Source organism: Silene latifolia, chromosome 10 (assembly GCF_048544455.1).
Source record: "Silene latifolia isolate original U9 population chromosome 10, ASM4854445v1, whole genome shotgun sequence".
Taxonomy (NCBI): domain Eukaryota; kingdom Viridiplantae; phylum Streptophyta; class Magnoliopsida; order Caryophyllales; family Caryophyllaceae; genus Silene; species Silene latifolia.
In genome coordinates this window covers 82,728,855-82,738,685 of record NC_133535.1, presented here as the reverse complement: position 1 = coordinate 82,738,685, position 9,831 = coordinate 82,728,855, and the positions used below count along the sequence as shown (strand labels likewise).

General features: G+C 39.5%; 1 non-coding gene across 1 annotated transcript; it reads right to left on the bottom strand.

The window, feature by feature from the left end:
* Window positions 1–3,542: 3,542 nt before the first annotated feature.
* Window positions 3,543–3,649, bottom strand: LOC141609719 (small nucleolar RNA R71). The gene has a single exon (XR_012527635.1). It is a non-coding gene; the product is annotated as a small nucleolar RNA R71 (small nucleolar RNA).
* Window positions 3,650–9,831: the final 6,182 nt, after the last annotated feature.

Below are 9,831 nucleotides of genomic sequence, written 5' to 3'. Positions count from 1 at the left end.
AGCACCTCATCGTTATATGAACCCATTGCAAAACAGATGCGTACCTGCCTCGAAACTTGAACCTTCTTGTCATCATCTAACCAATGTAAAGCATACGGACTTCGATGAGCAATGGTTGGTAACTACCTTAGGAACCATCTCACTTGAAGCTGCATTAGTATAATTCCCACCGTCAATTATTACACTACACCATTTATCTTACACTTGACACTTAGTGTGGAATAGTTGGTCACATTGCTCCAAATCAACTGGAATGAAATTAGCTTGTATGGAGCAAATGACTAATGTATCATATGTAGGTGCGACATAAACCTCCTAGTTCTGCTCCTTCTCTTCCTCGGCTTCATTGATGGTAAATATACCTCCCATAGTCTCGTCCTCTTCATTAAGTAACTCATCCCGAACAGCCACTGCTACCCTCAAAGCTATGTTATGTTTATTTGGGCAAGCATTCTGATAATGCCCGAAACCTTGACATTTAAAGCATTGTACCTTCATGACAGTCTGCTCCTTATAACTTGCAGCTATTTTAGACACTGTAGGAGCTGCTACGGCCTCATTCACAGTCTACCCTGCCGTGATGATGCCTGAACTTGAACCACCCGACTCCACCATGGTAGTTTTAGACCAAGTCAAAGCTTTACTCGAATAATTGGACCCAAATCTCGACTGGCCCTGAGCTTTAATTTTCAAACATAGGCTGCAAAGTATATCGAAATCAGATTGTTGTAGCTCAACTGTATCAGCTCTACCCCACTTAAGGCCACGCAAAAATCAAGCCATATTTTGCTCCTCTAGCTCCTCTACTTCACCCATTAGCGATAATTTCTCAAACTCATCAATGTATTCACTTACACTCATCTTACCTTGCATTAAATCAGAAATCTTTCGGTAAAAAGTAAGCTTATAAGTTGATGGAACATACCGCTTTCTTAGCTTCCTTTTCAGCGCATCCCAAGAAGAAATCTTCTCCTTACCATCCCTTTTTCGTTGAGTCTTCAAATTCTCATACCACAGAGAAGCACCTCGACTTAGTTTAAGGATAACATACTTACAACACTTCTCATCATCTAAGTCCTTGAACTCAAACATTCGCCCTATTTTTCACTCCCATTTAAGATAGTCTTCCGGATCAGTTCAGCTATTAAATTCAGGAAGCTCTGTTAATTTAAACTCATTCACCGGCTTGACAAGCTCTCTCCGTGGCTGCCACTGTGGGTTAGTCTCATGGATACTTTCCAAAGCCTTACGAAAGCTTTCCATAAACGCAGGATCGTTAAAATCCATATTGATAAAGGATCAAGAGCCGAAGCTCTGATACCACTAATGATACGAAAGTTGCTCAAACTTTTGTCAACGCGCAGAAGCAACACAAAACCAGAAACCAAATTGGAACACAAACTCCAGCAAAAGCCAGCAAACTCAACGAAATTCAAATAACAAAGTAATAAACTAGCAATGTTAACGTGTGAATAACAATAATAACGAGATAAACGAGAATTGTAGAACACGAACCAGAAAAGAATAGGTAACCGGATATTTGCTTGGATTAGACCTATAATCCAACTAATGGTGGTCAATGTCACAAAACCTATTGCTAGTTGATCTAGTTTAAGCCTGAAAATGCATCAGACAAAAATCGGACTTGGAACGAACGCGTCGAACCGAGGCACAATTGCATACAACAACAACTTAAGAATTTTTATTATCAATCAATGTTAAGATGAGAATAACACAAGCTCTCCTTATATAGGAGTTAGGACCGACTCAAAAACTGACCTAAAACACACAACTCGGACTTTCCTTAAATGACTTTTCTAAAGCCAATATAAGTGTCTTATTCTATAAACTGAAATTAGGAAATAAAAATAAACTAGGTACAATTTTAATGGCTTATATAATACTATTAATATTAATAATATTAATTGAAGACGACTACTTTAATTATATAACCCCGAGCTGAACTTAAACTGGTCCGTATCCTCGATTCACGTGATAAGCACATCCCTTTTCTTCGACATTTAATATAAACCTGTCATCCTCATTTACTCTACTCATTTTCGGATCAAGATGAGAATTAACAAGAAATGTACCGGAGACAACATGAGCATCCTCTTCGGCGCTTTTCTTATCAATGACAAAGAGTTTGCCACTAGACTTGGGTTCTCCTTGTACCGTGGTCGCCGATTGGGTTGGCCTAGTCCCCGATGCATTGCTTCCCGTGAAGCTTGTTGCCCTAGATGGGGCTCCCCCACTACGCCAAATCTGACCATCAATAACGAGCGTATAACAACGGTTAATGCATATAATAACGACACTTAAATTACCGTTTTCAAAATATTGGCGGCAACCTAGACCGCGCTAATAAGAATAACGGTTTCCCTCGCAAACCGTTGTTATTATAATGTGATAACGGTTTGTTAAAGTTTAACGGTTTCCAAAAACTCGTTATAGAATCAACCTTATCAACGATTGTTAGACAACCATTACCAGTTTAAGAAAACAGCGTTGTCGGTTTTTGGTACCCGTTGTTATGTTATAGCAATGGTTCCTCTGTACCTGTTGATATGATACCCGCAATGGTTTTTGGTACCCGTTGTTATGTTATAGCTACAATTTTTGGTACCTGTTGTTATGTTATAGCTACGGGTTTCTTGTAACCGTTATCATTTTCTATTATGAAAGAACGATTCCTCTGTACCCAATGATATTAATCATTTACGGGTAAAAATAACCGTTTTATACTTTTTTCAATGTTAAATATTCAACCAATGCATGTATGATAAATAATGAACCGTTGCATGCATTCTTTTGTTTGACCATTAGTACTATCCGACCATTATTATATTCACACATGCATACATATATTCCTATAAATATCATTTATAATGTGATCAGTTAACCATATTCACCAATTCAAAGTTCAATTAATCATAGCCTATAATTTTATTAAAAATATTACACTTCGATCACCATGTCGTCGTCGTCTTCTACACCCGCCGAATCACAATCAAATACCCGCTATGTCCATCCTATTACCTGTATTATACACAACCTTCCAATCAAATATGATGACAATGGTAAGGCTTTTTTGAGTTGTTTTACTTGGATAAGAGATATGCTTCGTCATGGTGGTTATACGAACTTTAAAAAGGTCCACCCAGCTTGGACTAAAGTTCGTGGCCTATTACTCGCAACTTGGCTGTAGCGAGAGATATGTTGAGTTCTAATCTTCCAACCTTATCTCCATATGCAAGTCGTGTCCATACATATATTCAATCTGTTATTGCAAAATATGAAGCCAATGACCCGGAAGTTAGCGGTTACCAGAGTGGCGTAATTGGGGGCAAGTTGAGAAGCGCTTTTTACTCTTAACCGGGGTTGTTCCGGCTTATTATACATCTTTTGATTTCTGATAAATGCTAATTGGCACCGCGAAACAATGGTTGAAAGGCCTTGATAAGGCTACTCTCGGAATTGATTCTTGGAAAAAGTTGGCTCTAGATTTCTACAAAAAGTTCTATCCACCGGAAAAGACTAACATGCTAAGAGCTCAAATCACGGGTTTTAAACAAAGGGATGAAGAATCTTTGTATGAAGCTTGGGAGCGATTTAAGGGAATTTGTCGCTCATGTCCTCACCATGGACTTAGCGAGTGGTTCTTGGTACAACAATTTTGGAACGGTCTATATGAAGATTCAAGGAACATTCTCAACATAGGATCAAATGGGATGTTCACCGAAGTTGATGACAATCAAACTTGGAACAAAATTGAGGAAATGGCAGTCCATAACTCACAATATAGTAGACCTCGCAAGGCTACTAGAGGAGGAAAGCATGAAGTGGACTCTATTACTTAATTGGGTGCTCAACTTAGTGCTCACATTGATACCATCAATTTGAAGTTTTAAAAAGCTATGGCTAGACTTGAAGAAGCCTCAAAATCACCAAAGCATCATGTTAATGCCATGACAGCATCTTGATCAATCCCAAGTGGGATATGTGAGAATTGTGGAACTTTGGGACATGACCAAAGTGAATGTAGGGGAACAAATGAACAAGTGAATGCTTTTCAAGCATACAAGAGTGGTACCCCTTATTCAAACTATTACAATGAAAACACCAAATTCCATCAAAATCTCTCATACAAAAGCCAAAATGTTCAAACCCTCAAACAACATACACCCCACCTCCCATGAGAAATCAAAATCAAAGACCCTTTTACAACCAAAACCAAGGTTACCAAAATCAATCTCCATACAATCAACAAAATGACCAAGGTTTTGATGTTCAAAAAGCGGTCCTTCAAATGCAAAAAAATCAACAAGAATTTTTCACTCAAATGCAAAAAGATAGTCAAGCAAAGGAAACCACCATCAACAACATCCTAGCTCACACCAAAATGTTGGAAACCCAATTGACTCAACTAGCATCTTCAAGCTCACAAAGACAAAAGGGGCAATTACCACCTCAAAGTAATCCCCCAAGACATAAAATGGTTAGTGACATTCACTTGAGGGGTGGTACAAGGTATGAAGCACCGAAGAAGCAAGTTGAGGATGAAGTTGTGGAAGCTAGTGATAAAGAAGAAATTGTGCAAAACTCCAAGGATGGAGAACCATCAAAAGAAGAAATTTCAAAGAAAAATGAAGACAAGGTCAAGGAGAAGGAGCCCATTATGATTAGACTTCCTTTTCCAAGTCGTCAAGCCAAGCCTAAATTTGATGACCAACTTGGAAAATTTATGGAAATTGTGAAGAATTTGGAACTCTCAATTCCTTTCACGGAATAAATCAATCACGTGCCGGCCTATGCGAAATACATGAAAGACATCCTCACAAAGAAGAAGTCGATCCGGAAGCTTGAGACTATCGCCTTCACTAAGGTGAGTAGTGCAATACTTCAAGGGAGTTCACCTCCAAAAATCAAAGATCCGGGAAGCCTCTCAATACCGTGTACCATTGGCGACACCATGATCAACAACGCCTTATGTGATTTAGGGGCTAGTGCGAGTGTTATGCCGTACTCGGTAAGTAAAAGGTTGGGGATGGGAGAGCTTAAATGCACCAATATTACACTCCAAATGGCCGATAGATCGACGAAGACACCATTAGGGATATGGGAAGATGTTCTCGTACGAATTGGGAATTTTTTCATCCCGGTGGACTTTGTCATTGTTGACATGGAAGAAGATTCCAACATTCCAATCATTCTAGGAAGACCTTTCTTACACACCGCGGGTTCGGGAAATGATGTGAAGCATGGAGAGCTCACTCTAGAAGTGGGAGATGAGAGCATAACTTTCAATCTTGACAAGACCATGAGAGCTCCCCGTTTGCATGAACCATGTTTTATGGTTGATCATTATAGCCGGAAGGATGATAGGAAGAAGTCGGAATTTCAATGGAAGAAGAAAATTGAAGATGCTCCATTCAAAGAGCAAGTGAATTGTGACAAGGAGAGCTTGAAAAGCTCACCAAAGTCAAGCAATGAAGAGGATGGCCTCATTGGCCAAGACAAGAAAATGGGAGAGTTGTCTCTATCAACTCAAGAGATCTTTAGTGATCAAGTAGATGAAGTTTGTGGTCTTTGGGACGATGAGTTTGAAGGGATTTTCAATCCCTATATTGGTAATGCTATCGATCAAGACCGACAACAAGGGCAAAGATCTATTGAAGATATTTATCATGATAATGAACAAGCTTTTGATTACTTCTTCAAGGTGTTGAGCAACATCAACAACACCTTGGACATGCCCCCATGACATCTCGCTAAGGATGAGGGTTTGGTGGAGTCCTCCCTAAACCACCATTTATAAATATTTCTAACTCCCTAACTCGCATTTTAATTCTCATATTGCATTTTTGTCACTTTTGGATTTTTATGCCTTGATCAAGATAATAATCATTTTTGAGAGAAGTGAGGGAGGGACTAATGATTTTAATTGATGTGTAGTGCTTTAGCTTAGTGCGGGGATAACAATTGCCTAGGCTATTCATGCCTTAGTAGTGCCCCTACAATGAAGAACACGGGGTTTTGAAGTATGAAAAATGACATGGGATATGCAAGTACACGGATGGAACTGAATCCGGGTAAAAGGGGCAGAATCCGAGCATTTTCAAGAGAATCCGCCCGTCTTCAGGCAACCCGGGCGTATTTGGCAAAAGCCGCCCGTCCCTCTGAGCTGAATTTTTGAAATTTTGGGACTGTTAACAAATCCGAGCGTCCTGCAAAAGAATCCGCCCGTCTCCAGAAAGACGCCCGTCCTGCAAGAAAAGACGCCCGTCTTTTTGGCTGAGAAAATCAAGAAAAATCACTGGAAAGGAATCTGCCCGTCTTCAGTGAAAGACGCCCGTCCCGCAGTTGAACAATCCAAGCGTCTTTGCTGAAAGACGCCCGTCTTTAGGCGAGAATTCTGAAGCCAAAACAGGCAGAATCTGGGCGTCCCGAAGGAAAGCCGTCTGCCTTCCCCCTGCAATTCAAATTTTTTGGGTCTTTTATAAACCCCATTCATTCCTTCATTCAAAACACTACCCATAAACCCCAAAACTCAAAACCCTCATCCTCTCCATCACCAAAACAAGATTTCCTCAACCACATTCATCAAAATCAAATCAAAACATCCTTCTAACAAAAATTAATCACTCCACTTTCAACAAAAATCAAACCAAGCACCAAAATCTTCAACCTTTGAGTCGATTTTTGAAATTATAAAGGCAAAGCCTTTCACCTTAAAATCGATTTGGGTATACTTGAAAATTGAAGATTTTTCACTCTTTTCTTGGTTAAATCATCAATGGCAAGGACAAAAGGAGCAACAAAGGCACCTAAGGCAAATGCACTATCAACAAGGCAAAAGAGTCTGCCTCATTGGCTATGGTGATAGCTAGTTCAAACTTGGAAGTGCAACAACAACAACCTCCCTTGGAAGCAACAACTTCAACTACTCCGGAAATTGCTCAACTTTCGAACTATCCGGAGGTAATTTTCATCTCTAACTCCCATAGGGAAAGTTTTGCCAAGTATGCTAGAAAATCCTTTCTATCCACCAAGTTTATTTGTGAAGATGCCTTAGATAAGTTGGGTGTCCTTGAGCAAACTAAAGCCTTCTTTGAAGCCATGGGGTTGGGAAAATTGTTTGCTACAAAAGAATTGACATACCCCTCCCTTACCTTAGAATTCTTGAGTTCTTTGAAAGTTACAAAGGTAGAGACTATGGAAAACATCGAGTTCCGCCTAGCTAATGTGACTAGGCGCGTCACCTTTGAGGAAATGGGTAAAGCATTGGGTCTTAGTGATTCACCTCGTTATTTCAAGAATGTTGGAAAGTATGACCCCGCTCCTCTTTGGGAGGTAATTTCCGGACGGAAATTTGAGAACTATTATGCTAGTCGCGCTCTATTAGTCCACCATCCGGGCATTAGAGTGTGGCACAAGGTCATTGGGAATACCATCATTGCAAGAAAAGACACCAACCAGTTTACCAAGCTCGATTGTGTTCCTCTTGAGTCGGCCTTAAACATTGGAAGGGAATTCACCAACCTTTCAATTCTCTAAGGCTTTTGGTGGAAAGATGGCTAAATGTTGATTGTGGGAAGCAAGGCACCACCTTTATTGTGAATGGAGGTCTAGTCACTCTTTTGGCTAAGTACTTTGATCCGAACTTCAACAAGGATAGCAAGTATGTGGCGAAAAAGGGTGGTCATCTCATTGATGTGGATGCTATGATTAACAAGTACAAGTGGGTTACTCATAACCCTCTTGACACCAAATATGGGTGGCTTACTAGTGAGGCTTGATCTTTTACTTTGCCTTCGAAGATTTGTCATTTGAGTGTCCATCGGACCAACTACCTCCTTCCCCACTCAAAAGAAGCCGAATACATTATCCGACAACAAAGGGATGAAATTGAAATGCCCTCCTCTTCCATTGTCACACCACCTTATCCTTTCAAGTACCAAGAGTTCAAACCCGAAGGTGTTGAAGCAAGCAAAGATTATATGACTCTTCTTATGCAAGAGATGCACAAGCAAGCTTTTAAGGATCGGGAAGATGCTTACTTAGCCCAATATCCACCCCTCCTTCATTTAGCTAGGCAAGGACTATTTGATCCTTCATGTTCTTTGCCTAGTTGGGCGGATAGGGAAGTCTTCTTTCCGAGTGCATCTAGAGGTGAGATTCCGGGTGACGATGAGGTTGTCGGTGATGCGGTTGTTGATAGTATTGATGAAGAGGCTAGTGAAGAAGAAGAAGAGGATGATGAACAAAGTGAACAAGAAAGTGAAGAAGGAAGTGGTGATGAGTCCACTTCTATTGAGGAAGATAATGATAATGATGATATGATGTAAGATTAGCAAGCTTTGGAGGCTCCTACCCTCTTGAGGTTTGTCTATTTCTCTCTTTGTTTTATTTATTTATCTTAATCATGGTTGGAGTAGTCCTAGCAACATAGAGGACTAACACCTCGGCCTCATTGAGGTGTTCTTATTTCATTGTTCCCACTTTTAAAAATCCAAATTGACAAATTTAGTTTCATGCATTGCATCTTGTGTGCATGAACTACACCCAACCTTAGGACATTAGAAATAATGTCTAACTCGGTTTGGGGAAGTACATGCATACACATCGGGAGGTAATCTAAATTACGCTCTCCGTCATAAACAAAAAACCATGCATCATGTAGTATAGATTAGTATAGCTTGCATTTAGTGTAGAATTCATGCATCATGCTTGCATGATTTCCCATCATTTTGGCCATTGAGAACAATGCCCATATTAGTGTGGGGATGGGGAATTCTAACTTGACTCTTATTCAAAAATCCAAAAAAATTGAAAAATTTCGAAAAACCATAAAAATTTAAAAAATTGAAAAACCAAAAACAAGTTCATTTCCTCTATAGTATAGTCATGTATGTGTTGTTGTATATATTGTGTTTGTTTTATCCTTGTTCATATTGATCAACTACGCCACATCCGAGACATGAGGATATTGAAGACCGCATGGTATGATCTTTCCAATCTCCTTTTTCCTCTTTATGTTAGTGACTATGTGGGTTTATTTTGATTGATGCGGTATAACAATGTGAACTTAGGACTTGCATTTAGTGTATATGTCATATTAGTTGGTAGAATCATTTGCATTAGGATGTTTATATGTTAGTTGCATCATGGAATGTAGTTGCATGTTAGAAATTTTTGCGAAACCGTCTACTTGGGAAGCTTGACAAGTGTATATAGGCCCTAGTAGATGCTTTTTCTTCTTAAGACTTTGCTTGTTAGAATAATTGTAAAACACCCTAGGATGTGTCATGCTAGTATCCTTTGACCCATGGATTAAGGCCTAGTCAAGAGTACCTTGTGGTGTGATAACTCCTTGGCTACCGTTTATTCCAAGGTGAGCCTTGAAACCATGCATCCATCCATCATCCATGTTCTACCACATTTTTGTCATCAAAGGGAGTGGGCACAAAAAGAAATCAATTTGAGTTCAATGAAATGAAAAGTGAAAGAAAGTTTGCAAAAAAATGCATTAAATGAAAAGAGGAGAAAAAATAGAACTCCTAAAGCTTCAAATATAAGCCACCCTCACTACATATGGGGTGACTTTGAAAATTTTCAAAAGAAATGCAAAGAAATGATGAAAGTTGTCAAGTGTTGAAATGCCAAAAATCAAAAGGAAATGGCAAGAAAGTGTTCTCAAATGTTATATGCCACAAGAAATTGGGGGGAAAAACAAAAACAAAAGCAAACTCCCAAAGTGAAACTCAAATATCTATCGATCCCTTTATCCATCGTATCCATTTTTGTGCATGGTAGAGAGGGGACGACCCT